This window comes from Dasypus novemcinctus, chromosome 15 (genome assembly GCF_030445035.2).
Source record: "Dasypus novemcinctus isolate mDasNov1 chromosome 15, mDasNov1.1.hap2, whole genome shotgun sequence".
NCBI lineage: Eukaryota > Metazoa > Chordata > Mammalia > Cingulata > Dasypodidae > Dasypus > Dasypus novemcinctus.
This window is the reverse complement of record NC_080687.1, coordinates 39,042,930-39,053,558: the sequence shown is the minus strand read 5'-3', so window position 1 is coordinate 39,053,558 and position 10,629 is coordinate 39,042,930. Positions and strand designations below refer to the sequence as shown.

General features: G+C 36.4%; 1 pseudogene; it reads left to right on the top strand.

Annotated features, from left to right (window-relative positions):
• Positions 1 to 6,480: 6,480 nt before the first annotated feature.
• Positions 6,481 to 7,129, top strand: LOC101412506 (ras-related protein Rab-14 pseudogene; annotated as a pseudogene).
• Positions 7,130 to 10,629: the final 3,500 nt, after the last annotated feature.

Genomic DNA, 10,629 nt, shown 5'->3' with positions numbered 1-10,629 from the left:
CAGCATATTGATGCTACTGACACCAAAATGTTTCTCTGTCTCACTAAACTTCTTCTCATAGGCATTAAACAAGTGTGGTGACGAAAGGGAGCTGACTGTAATCATCGGCCAGAGTGAATGAGCAGTTGCCCATTGGAAGAGAAAACGTTACACAGTAAGTTGGTACATTATTACAATGACATCAGTAGATCCCAACTATAAATAATAAATAAGAATGAGTATGTAACTATCTGATAATTAATATTGAGACCAGAACACTTCTGGTTCTGAACATAATTAAAAGCTAAACTCACCATGATGAAGACATCTAGGAAAAACTGAAGCTCTTGCTCAATCCTAATATAGAGAATAACTGGCTAATCAATTTTTTTCACCTAATTAACTTTTTAATTAAAGAAAAACATATATACAGAAATTTGTTCATATCATCCTTGCACACCTCAATGAATTTTCACTCAGCTATCACACTTGTGTAACCTCCACAGGGATTAAAAAAAGAGTACATATCATCAGTATCCCTCCTGCTGCCCACAGACATTGCTGTCAACTTTCTTCCCAGAGCTAACCACTAACCTGAATTCTTACAAAATAAATTATTTTTTTATCTGTTTTTAAACTTGAGGCAAATAGAATTGGGCTTTTGTGCCAACTTTTCTCACTCAAAATTATGCCTGTGAGCAGTGTTGTGTTGGCAATTCTTTTGCCCACTTTTATTTATTTATTTATTTTTGAAAAGGTTTATTAATTATTTATTTATCTCCTTTTTCTGGTCCCCAGCTGTCTGTTCTCTGTGTCCATTTGCAGTTTGTTCTTCTGTGTCCACTTGCATTCTTGTCAGCGGCACCAGGAATCTGTGCCTATTTTTTTTTGTTGTGTCATCCTGCTGCGTCAGCTCTCTGTGTGTGCAGTGCCACTCCTGGACAGGCTGTACTTTTTTCGTGCGGGATGGATCTCCTTACAAGGTGCACTCCTTGCGTGTGGGGCTTCCCTAAGCCGGGGATACTCCTTGCGCACTCCTTGCGCACACCAGCACTGCATGTGGGCCAGCTCACCACATGGGTCAGGAGGCCCTGGGTTTGAACCCTGAACCTCCCATATGGTAGGTGGACGCTCTATTGGTTGAACCAAATCAACTTCCTTTTTGGTAAATTTTAGCAACCAGTAATCCAGGAAAAAAAATTAAGCATATATATGTAAAATCAGTTTATTGTTAAGTTTACTAATATAACAGCTGAATAGCATACAATTTACAAAAATAATAATAGATATAATACTCTTTATTTTATATTACACACATATATATAACTTTAGTATTGTTAGAAAGAAAGCTGCACCTATAAGAAAACAAAAGTTCACCTGACTGTGGAGGAGAAAAGAATTTTATTAACAATCTTGCAAGAACAGGCACTCGATCTGGATAAAATGGCCTGCATGCCAAACAACAAGAAACAGTGATACTTATAACCTAAACCTAACATGCAGGTCTCTCCCCTGTTCCCCATTGATTGGGTACTTCAGGGGTTACAGCATATTCAAGAGATCTAACTAATTTAAGTGGTCCCCCCTCTGATTACCCACTCCCACATTCCCTACACTCCAGGGGGCTGGGCAGGGTCAGCACTGCTTTCAACCCTGGCACACTTTTCAAATTTGGCACCACTTTCACCCGACAAGCCTTTAAAATTTGGCGCTGCTTTCACTACTGACCCCACCCCCAGCACTCACCATTGGTCCTCCCTCGTTTTGGCACCATTTTTCAAATTCTTGGTGCACTAAAGCTGCTGGAACTCCTACCCACCTCCTCAAACAGCAGAGCTGACTCTGACTTCCCCTCTGTGAAAATTAAACTTAATCCTTTCCCACAGTATTATTTGCTATTTCTTGCAAAAATCCACTATCTGTCATAATTCTATTTCCAACAATAGTATCCCAAAACTAGTTTTGAAGAAAGGCTGGACTACTATCTGATTCAGCAAAGAAGTCAATCATGCCATTGGTAAATGTGTGTTGTTCTAATAGTAATGTTGATTTATATTTTCATTTACCTTGATGAGTGAGATAAAAGTGAAACTTTTACTTGTTCATTAATGATATGAATGACTTCTTTCTAGAGATGGGATAATAGGTTTTGAATACTGGAAGAATATCTTCTCAATTTTTTTACTCTTCTCAATGTAGCAGCTATAGACACAACAATTTTTTTAAGTGTATCAGCAAGAGGAACATTATCTCCATCACTTTCTTAAATCTAGACCAGAGGTTGGCAAAGTTTTCCTAGAAAATACCAGAGAGTAAATATATATGACTTTTCAGGCTGTACAATCTCTTGCAACTACTCAACTCAGCTATTGTAGTGAATGAGCATGGCTCTATTCCAATAAGATTTTATTTACCCAAAGAGGCAGATGGCCTGATTTTCTCTATGGGCCATAGTTTGTGACCCCTGATTTAGACAATCAAATAGAAAGCAAACCCTGATTTCCACACTTGCTGAATATCATGGTGTAAATACTCCCACCATGCCAATTTAAAGCTAAATACATAATGTCACTGAATGCGAAGTTGGGAAGGGCAGTAGTGCACTGTTATATAATATTTTCATCATACAGATAGAATAGATGTAATTATCCTCAAGGGAAATGGATGTAGCTCAAGCAACTGGGCTCCCATCTACCATATGGGAGGTCCAGTGTTCAATTCCTGAGGACTCCCAGTGAAGGCAAGCTGGCCTGCACGGCAAGCTGGCCAGACAGAAGAGTTGGCTCATATGGTGAGCTGACCCAAGTGGAGTGCTGGCCCATGCAGGAGAGCTGGTGCAGTAAGATGACACAACAAAAAGAGACACTACAGAGAGACAACAAGAGACACAGCAGACCAGGGAGCTGAGATGGTACAAGAGACTGAGCACCTCTTTCCCACTCCAGAAGGTCCCAGGATCTGTTGTACCTAAAGAGAAGACAAGCAGACACAGAAGAATGTTCAGCAAATGGACAGAGAGAGCTAACAATAGCTGGGGGTATGTGTGTGTGGGTAATAAATAAATAAATCTTAAAAAAAAAAAAAAACCATAGGTAATATTAAAATGTAACAAATTGATTAGAAAGTTATGGGCTTTGAATATTACCTTTGTTTTTAGTATAATTTATTTAATTATAAGTTTATGTAATTTAATTTTGATACTGACTGTTTACTAGCTTGCAAAATTCCTGAAAATTTAATAATCGGCACTTGTGTGCTGGTATGATCCAGTTTCCTGTGAGAGTCATTCATGTTGCATGTAGGTAGCCATTGACCATTTATTCTCATTGCTATATAGTATTCTATTGAATAAACACCACAATTTATCAATTCTGCAATGGTAGGACATTTGGTCTCTCTACTTTTTTGCTATTATAAATAATTCTGCTGTGATAATTTTGTACATGATTTTTTTGTATACATATTTATTTATATTTTGTATTAATATTTGCTTAATATGATATTCATTTATTCAGTTTCATTAGATACTGCCAAACAGTTTTCTAAAGAGGATGCATCAATTAAACACTCCCCAAAATATATGATCATTGCAATTGTTCCACATACTGAGAAACTGTTGGCATTGTCAGTCATTTTGATAGGTATATACAAATATCTCATTGTAATTTAATCAACATTTACCTAATGACTAATCAACTTGAGCACCTTTTCATATATTGAATATTCTTTTTGTGAAGTGTCTCTTTAGTTATCTCATCTGCTTTTCTATTTAATTGAGTTGTACTGTATATAAGTCTTTTGTCAGTTACATGTATTGCAAATGTCTTCTCCCACTCTGTGGCTAACTTTTTCATTCTTTTATTAATGTCTTCTAATAAATAGAAGGTTATAATTTCAATAGGGTCAAAATGATCAGTCTTTGGTGTGTTAGAAGTTTTTTATTTTTAATCTTGTATAAGAAATATTTGTCTAGCCAAATACATAAAGATATTCTTCTATACTACTTATTTTACTTTAAAAAAAATATTTATTTCTCCTTATACCCTCGATGTTTTCACTTGCTGTGTTTGTTCTTTTTCCTTGTTTCTTTTAGGAGGCACTGGGAACAGAACCCAGGATCTCTGATGTGGAAGGAGGCACCTAATCCCTTGAGCCACCTCCATTCCCTACTTTGTTGTGTCTCTCATTATGTTTTTTCTTCTTGTGTCTCTTGTTGCATCACCTTGTTGTGTCAGCTTGCCCTGCCTGTCCATTGCATCGGCTTGCTGTCTTGCTCATCTTCTATAGGAGACATTGGGAACCTCTCCTCCTGTTTTGTTTTATCTCTCATTATGTTTTTCTTCTTGTGTTTCTTGTTGTGTCACCTTGTTGTGTCAGCTTGCCATGCCTGCCCATCATGCCAGCTTGGTATCTTCTTTAGGAGGCATCAGAACAGAACCACGGACCCTCCATGTGGTAGGTGGGAGCTCTATTGCTTGAACCACATCTGCTTCCCTTGTTTTACATTTTACCCTTAAATGTAAACCTATAACCCTCGTGGAATTGAATTTTGTGTGTTGTGTGAGGTAGAGGAGGCAAGATTCATTCTATTTCTATATGGAAAAGTAATTGGCCTTGTGCCATTTATTGAAAAAAATCTATCATTTATTCCATTGCAAGATAGTGCCACTTATGTCATAAAAGTATTAATGGGCTTATATAAAAAAAAGAATTCTTATAACTCAACAACAAAAAGACAAACCACCTAATTAAAAAATGGGCAAAGAACTTGAATAGAAATTTTCCAAAGAAACACAAATGGTGAATGAGTATAAAAGAGACTCAATGTTATTAGCCATTAGAGAAATGCAAATCAAGACCACAATGAAATATCACTTCACACCCACTAGGATGGCTATTACATAAAAAAAAGGAAGGTGGTAAAGATGTGGAGATACTGGAACTCTTGTGCATTGCTAGTAGAAATATAAAATGGTTCAGCTGTTGTAGAAAAGAGTTTGGCAGTTCCTCAAAAAATTAGAAACAGAATTACCATGACTGGGCAATATAGGTATTATAGGTACATAGCTCAAAGACTTGAAAACAGAACTGAAACAGATATTTGCATACCAATGTTCATAGTGGCATTATTCACAATATCTAAAAGGTGAAAACAACCCAAGTGTCCACTGACGGATGAATGGATAAAAAAATGTATATACTATATAATGAAATACTTTTCAGTCATAAAAGAAATAAAGTTCTGATACATTCTACAACATAGACAAACCTTGAAAACATTATGCTAAATGAAATAAGCCAGACAGAAAATGATAGAGTATAATCTCACTTATTTGAAATATCCAGAATAAGCAAAGTCATAGAGACAGAAAGTAGATTCATGTTTACCAGGTGCTGGGGAAAAGGGGAATAAAGGAGTTATTGCTGAAAGGATAAAGAGTTGTGTTTTGAATGATGAAAAATTTTAGTAATGGGAGGTGGTGATGGTAGTACAATGTTGTAATAGTTTTTAATGTCACTAAATTGTACACTTAGTATGGTTAAAATGGCTAATTTTATGTTACATAAATATGCTGCTATAGTTTAAAAGTATATAATAATGGTCATACTGGTGGATGTTAAGTGGTATCTCATCATGGCTTTGGTTGCATTTTCCTGATGGCTAAAGATGTTAAGCATCTTTCACTGGGTAGGAAATACAATGTGATCTGTCCTTGACAATCTAGGGAGAATGAGTTTGAAGATGTGAACATATCACTACACCAGATTGAGACAACCTGCACCCTTTCTTACAGATGGTCTCCTGTAGTTTACACTGGTGGCAATATAAAATGGTGCAGCCATTGTAGAAAACAGTTTTGTGGTTTCTCAGTAAGCTAAGTAGAGAACTACCATAAAATATAGCAATCCCACTACTAGATATTCCCAAAAGAACTGAATGCAGCGTCTCGAACATATATTTGCACACCAATATTCATAACTTCATTATTCACAATTGCCAAAAGATGGAAGGAACCCCTGATGAAGAGATAAATAAAATATGGTCACACACAATGAAATATTATTCAGCCATAAAAAAGAATAGAGCCCTGACACATATGACAACATGGATGAACCTTAAAGACATCATGTTGAGCGAAATAAGTGAGACACAAAAGGACAAATATTGCATGATCTCACTGATTTTAAACAATTAAAATAAGCAAACTCATATAGTCAGAACCTAGAATATAGGTTAGCAGGGATGCGGTCAGGATAAGGAAAGGAATGTTAAGGCTTAAAAAGTACCGGGTTCCTATTTGGAATGATGGAAATGTTTTGGAAATGGGTGGTGGTGATGGTAGCATATCATTGTGAACACAATTAATGGCCCTGAAATATATATCCAAATATGATTTAAAGGGGAAAATGTTAGATTGTATATGGTAACAGAATAAAAATTCAAAAGCAAAATCCATGGGTGGAAAGTTGCTCAGCTGCCAGCAACCCCTCAGTACCACCATGGCAACTGTACCATACAACTACTCTTGCATCTTTAAATATATTATTACTGGAGATATGGGAGTAGGAAGATCATGCTTGCTTTGTCAATTTACAGAAAAAATATTTATGGCTGATTGTCCTCACACAATTGGTATTGAATTTGGTACAAGAATAATTGAAGCTAGTGGCCAAAAAATCAAACTGCAGATTTGGGATACAGCAGGACAGGAATGGTTTAGAGCTGTTATACCAAGTTACTATAGAGGAGTTATAGGAGCTCTTATGGTGTATGTTAGCATTAGAAGAAGTACATATAACCACTTAAGCAGTTGGTTATAAATGCAAGGAATCTCACCAATCCAAATACTGAAAGAATTCTCATAGGAAATAAAGCAGATTTGGAGACAAAGAAAGATGTAACATATGAGAAACCAAACAGTTTGCTGAAGAAAATGGCTTATTGTTCCTTGAAGCAAGTGCATAAACAGTAGAGAACGTAGAAGATGCCTTCCTTGAGGCTGCCAAGAAAATCTATCACAGCATTTGGGATGGAAGCCTGGATTTGAATGCTGTTGAGTCTGGTGTATAACACCAACCCTCAGCCCCACAGGGAGGCCGGCGAACCAGTGAACCCCAAGCCCAGAGAAAAGGCTGTGGCTGCCAGTGACCGCTTTGCTGTGGCCCTCCTTTAACCTTTCACCTCTGTCTGTTGGAAGCAGTACTTTTTACTGCATTGTTGTCTTCTGTACATCTTACTGGGTTTAATTTTTTTAAAAAATCCATGCAACTGCACTACACAGTGAACCCTAAGTTAAACCATGGACTTTAATTAATAGTACAATTATAAAAATGTACTAGCATCAGTTGTAACAAATGTTCCACATCAATGCAAGATGTTGGTGGTGGGGTGGTATATGGGAATCCTGTATTTTTTATGCATGATTGCTCTGTAAACTCTTATCTTCTCTAATAAAGAAATGGAAAAAGATGGTTATAGAAACTATGAAGTGAGCAAACTAATTTACTAAAAATGTGAACCAACAGGGCTACTGGATTAAGTGTGGCTGATTTGATAGAATCAATGTTTAAAAAAATCTGTCCCATGTCAACAATGATTAAGGGGATGCAAGGCATTGAAAAGGCCATCTACCTTCCCTTTCCTTGGAATCTGAATGCTTGAGAAGTAATGAAAGTTATTAGTCAGAAGCTAAAGCATAATAATATAGTTAAACTTGAGAAGAGTGCTGATACACTGTGAGACATTCAGAAGGACCTAAAAAAACTGTGTAATCTGACTTCCATCCAACAGATATTTTAAAGAACTGTAATGTGATTAACCATGCACCTTTAGTTATCATCTATGTGTATGAATCAAATTGATTTAACCTTCCTAAATATGTGAGTTTGAATTCTCAGTAGCAAAGCACATTTATAATGCTTGCATAGTTAACCTATTAAAAAATAAAATCAACTAAAGTGATGTGAAAAAAGGTCAGGCACTTTACTAAATGCTTTACATATATGAAACTTATTTTCTTCTAAAAATAAGTGGGTGTTTTCTTTCAATTGACATTTATTTTTTGTATGTTTGTTCATTTGATCATTATCATTATTATTGGAATAATGAAAATGCTCTTAAAATGACTGCAGTGATGAATAAACAACTGTGTGATTATACTGAGTATCATTGTACACTTTGGTTGGATTTATACTTTATTAATATGTATTAATAAATTAATTTTTTAAAAAAACACATTGACTACAGACTGTATCAATTGACATATACATCCCTATGTAACACAGGGAATACTGTGGTGGAAGATGGACTGTGGCTAACTATACAATTTCTCTTGTGAACTACAACAAATGTCCAATATTAGTACATGGTATTAATAATAGGGGGTGTATGGAAAAAATACAAGTGTATGCAATGAACCATAGTTAGTGGTAATGTCTGATCACGTTATTTCATAATCTGCAACAAATGTTCCACTACAGTGTGAGGTGTTGGTGGAAGGGTGATGCATGGGAATTCTGCATGTTATGCATGATTGTTTTGTAAACTCATAACTTCTCTCATTAAAAAATAAAATTTAAAAAATATAAGTGGATGCAGTTATAACCTCAATTTTATAGATGAGACAGCGGTAAGGTTAAATAATTTATCCAAGATCTCATCCAAAATGGGATTTGATTCTGGCCTGTCTCAGGTTTAATTATACACTGTTAACCATAAATCTATACTACTTTTGGAAGTGGTCTACAGCTGGGAAGTGGTATTACCAGATGTGTGATATAAAGATCATTCTGCAGCAATATTAAGCATAAACTTGTAGAACCTGAAGACCAGGTAAGAAATGATTGAAATAGATAAGGTAAGAGAGAGCAAGGGGTCAACAAGGCAGCAGGAGTGGGGATGGAAAAGAAGAAACAAAATCCAGGTTGACAACAGGATGGGTTCATTCCATTCACTGAGAAGATGGATCAACAGGGTTTAGGGAAAAAGAGTAAGGTTATTGTTGGACATGTTAAGTTGGAGTTACAGCATGGTAAGGAGCTGGGTAAGATTCAAGATATTAGGAAATGAAATGCAAGATCTCTGTTGAATGAAAATCCAGGGAGAGGACACAGTAAAGAAATGAAAGTTTGTGTGATGTTTCTCCGGATTCTGTCTTGGGCAAGTATTAAGAATAGTGTTGGCACTCACAGAGCTAGGAGATGTAATGACTTTGGGACATAATCAGTTTGAGGCACTTGTGAGAAAACCAAATCAAGACAGGTATAGATAATTTAACATATCAATCTGGGCCTAAAAATAGATTTTTTTTAGAAGATAAAAGAAAATAAGCCATTTTAAACACTCTGGAAAGTGTAGAGTACTCCACAGACTGCTATTATTAGCTACTATTTTTGTTGACTCAATTTAAAAAGACCCTGCTAGTGATATCTACTTATTCCATGATTAATTGGTGGGAGAGAAACATTGCTTGTGGTTTTGTGGAGGTAAAAGAAGACATCAGCATTTTGTTCCTGATAATAATGGCATCTTGCCAGTCTTAGAAGCCATTTCGGCTGGTGTTCATCAGAAATTATTCACTTGAATTTTAACTGTGACCAATTAAATTCTATTAGAAAGGAATGTTAATTTATTCTTTAAAATAGGTTACTGTCAATTGTGGTACTAAAAAATGCCTTCCTTTGGGTAATTGATTGGAACTGAAGGTTTTTCTATAGTACAGGGTAAAAAGCTCTGTTATCAAGAAAAACACAAGTTCTTTGCTATGTTCCAGAAGCCCAGGCTTAACCTTAATTTTTGGATCCCTGTGGTTCATTGGGGAAATAGGGCTGAACCAATGAGAAAAAAAGTGTGGGGCTTGCGCCTTCAGTTCCTAGACTACATAAGGAAGATCTGAAATGGCTCTGTAAGGACTCTTGAAGAGGTCATTCTTCCTCTTGTCCCTTGTTGCTCTAATAATTATGGAACCAAGGCAAGGTAGGAGGGGAACAAACGTGAGGGGGAGTGATAAACTAGACATGAGAAATTAATGATTCATTCAACAAGTCATAATAAATATTCACCAAATACAATACTGGGTATTGGGGATATCAAAGAATAAATATATCTCTTCTCCATAGGGACGTTGTAGACTAGCGGAGAGGCAAATCTATAACTACCAGGCAAAATACTAATTATGATAATGGAGATAAAAGCAACAGACAATAAGAGAACAGAAGTAGAGGGCACTTAAACCAGTCAAAGAATGCTTCACAGATAAGATGGTATGAAATAGGAGTTGAGGGATGAGCTGGAATTTAGCTGGCAGGAAACCTTGAAGGGGTTTCCACTAACCAAATGTGGGATAATTTGACATTTAAAAAATAATAGTAATTGGGAAGTGGGAGGCAAGCTGGCCTGCACCTGTGGAGAGCTGACGGCCCGTGCCCTGCAGAGAGCTGACGGCCCATGCCCACGGAGAGCTGGCGCAGCAAGATGACACAACAAAGGGAGACAAGCAGACATGGAGGAAGGCACAGTGAATGGACACAGAGAACAGACAGCAAGCAAGCTGCAAGGGAGGGGGTGCGATAAATAGATAAAAAATAAATAAAAAAAAATAGTAATTGCTTGTAGCACATTGAATAAAAAAATGTCCACAGGTCCATAAT